We start from the raw sequence: 3,120 nt of genomic DNA on the forward strand, positions 1-3,120 counted from the left end.
GTGACAGAGTGAGACTCTGTCTCTAAAAAAAAAAAAAAAAAAATCTGGCTCTGCCACCTGTCAGCCCTGTACTCCTCACCTTTAGGCCTCAGTTTTTCTCATCTGCAAAATGGAGATGACAATAACAGTCCCTACCTCATGTGCCTGTTGTGTGGATGAAATAAGACAGTTTTGATAAACACCTGGCACATTGGAAGTGACGTTGATAAGGAGAAAAGGGTTGAGTTTTCTCCACAAAGACAGGACAGGACGCGTGGGTGTCAGTACCAAGGTGCAGTTTCCTGGGACACTGTGGTGTTCAAACCCTAGGACTCGGGTTCACACCTGTAATCCTAGCACTTTGGGAGGCCTGGGCAGGAGGATCGTTTGAGGCCAAGAGTTCGAGACCAGCCTGGACCATATAGCAAGACCCTGTCTCTACAGAAAAACCCCAGGACTCCCCGCCCCAGCAGGAAGGGCCCTGCTGGTGAGGTGCAGAAGGCAGCCCTTGCCAGCATCTGCTGAGGCCCTGTAGCCTCTGAGCAAGGACAGCCAGGGTCACTCGGAGGAGTGACAGGGCTTTGCCAGCATCCTTCCAGGCCTGCTGGGGCCACTTGACTAAAAACGGATAAAGAGTTCTCATTAAGATGAGCGGAAATTACTCAGCTGACTACCAGGCAGCACTCCAAGCTGAGGACCGCTTCCTCCTCTTAATCACGATGTGTCACCGCATGATGAGATTGTTGAGTCAGATGAAAAGGTCCCATAAGTCGGTTGATCACTGCCAAACTGCAAAGTTCCTGTCGCAGGTGTAAAGAGCTCAGTGTTCAGAGGGGACACTTGGAAAGGCAAAACCCTGGAGCAGACATCACTTCCTGAGTCCCCTGATGCCTGGCCCTTCTCGCTCAGCCTTCAGACACCCTGCAAGGCATTTGTGGTAGAGACACAGTCCCCTCCCAATAACCACTCCCCGCTTTGTGGCAGCAGGAGCACCCAGTGTAGGGTCCCCCAGTGCTCTGTGTTCGCTTTCTTTCTGTGTTGTGGCCAGGAAACAGAGTGCCCTGAATGCCCTGAGACCTGGCCAGCTGCGTGTTTTATCCTGCGGACTTGAACCCAAGCTGGGACCTTGTAAGTTCCCAGGCACTGTGAAGTTATTTAGGTTGTTGACTGAAGCACTGAAAGTTCAACCATGTTGCTACACACACAGAAACTAGCCCCACCCTCCAGCCAAATTCCTTAAGCAAATCCATACAGATCCAAAAGCCAACCCCCTCGTTGTGGGCACACACAGGCAGAACAGCTCTTTTCTCAACATGGCTGCAGCCTTTTCTATGTGAGTTCCCCTAACAAGAGCTCTGGATGGTTACCCTGGCATTTACTGCTGCTTTCTTTGGAATCCCAACTGGCTCCATCTTGGGAAGGTTGGGACAGTTCCTTTTGGGAATTCCCCTGCCACTGGCTTTGGGGTGACTCCTGTCACATCCCGTCATGGTTCAGCTAGACAGAACACCCAGTTAAAAGGCTGATTCCTTCTGGAGGCACCACGGGAGAGTATGTTTCCTTCCCTTTTCCAGTTTCTAAAGGGCACCTGCACTCCTGGGCTCGTGGGTCCTTCAGCCAGTGTCTCCAAACCTCTCTCCTCTCTTCCCCTTCCCTCTCCTCCCCTCCCCTCCCTTCTCCTCTCTCTCTCTCTCTTCAAACCTCTCTCTCTTCATCCCCCCTTTCCTCCCTCCCCCACCTCCTCTCTCTCTCTCTTTCTCTCTCATTTCTCACATCTCCTCTCTGTTTCTGACACTCCCATCTCTCTTTTATAAGGACTCTTGTGATGACACTGAGCTTCCTTGGATAATCTGGGATAGTCTCCTCAACGTCCGTCCATACTTTGTCACATCTGCTGAATCCCTTTTGTCACGAAACATGGCATAAGCACTTCTAGGGTATGGATAGTTGTGGGGAGAGCATTATCCAGCTGACCACAGCCACCATCCTTTTCTTCCTTTTGGCCTTGCAGAGGACAGCAACTAAAGAAGCCTCCAGTCTTGGGGTTCCCCCAGATGAGAGCGAGCACCAGACTCTATGCTCGAGTATGTCTCGCCTTCAGGGGCCAAGTGTCAGTTCTCTCCCAAGGACTCTCTGGCCACATTCTCTCGGGCGGCAGCATCAGGTTGCTAGCAGGACCTACAGCTTAGCAACCATCTGGCTGGCGATGAGATGTGAGTATCTGCTTCCTGTAGCCTTCCCTACCTCAGGGGGGCTCCTCCTGGAGTAACACCTTTTCTCTTGTCTTGGGAGCGGGACACGGAGGCAAAGGCTCTTGCTGCAAATCTCATCTTCCACATAAGATTAAGGATGCTGGCAACGTCCTGCTTTTAGAGAGAACGGTCCCACTCAGTAGAGATGAGATGTGTTCACTGAAAGGTACAAAACAGGCTGGGCACAGTGGCCAATGCTTGTAATCCCAGCACTTTGGGAGGCTGAGGTGAGAGGATTGCTAGAGCCCAGGAGCTTGAGACCAGCTTGGGCAACAGAGTAAGATCATGTGTCTACAGAAAAGAAAAAGAAAAGAAAAAAAAGCCAGGTGTGGTGCATGACTGTAGTCCCAGTTACTTGGGAGGCTGAGGCGGAAGGATTGCCTGAGCCCAGGAGGTCAAGGCTACGGTGAGCCATAATCATGCCATTGCATTCCAGTCTGGGTAACAGAGTGAGACCCCAACTCAAACCCAAAAACAATTAAAAAAATAAAGCTAAAAATATTTTTTAATTGGGTGTGAGTAAGACAATGCAGAGAGATTGGAGTGGAAAGAAGATCATAAAAATCTGAATGAATTTGTTCTTGTGTTATTAAGTGTCTTTAAGACTTCCTGAGGGAGATGGACTCACACTAAGAATAAAAGGCTTAGCCAGGCTTGGTGGCTCAGCCTGTAATCCCGCGCTGGGGGAGGCTGAGATGAGTGGATTGCCTGAGCCCGCGCGTTCGAGACCCACCTCGGCAACTTGGCGAGACCTCATCTCTACAATAAATCAAAAAATCAGCCGGGCATGGTAGCACGTGCCTGTAATTCCGGATACTCGGAATCCCAAGCGCTGGGATTACAGGCTGAGGCGGAAGGATCGCCGGAACCCAGCAGGTCGAGGCTGCAG

Source organism: Carlito syrichta, unplaced genomic scaffold, assembly GCF_000164805.1.
Source record: "Carlito syrichta isolate Samal-C Ts95f unplaced genomic scaffold, Tarsius_syrichta-2.0.1 Scaffold115620, whole genome shotgun sequence".
NCBI classification, from domain to species: Eukaryota; Metazoa; Chordata; class Mammalia; order Primates; family Tarsiidae; genus Carlito; species Carlito syrichta.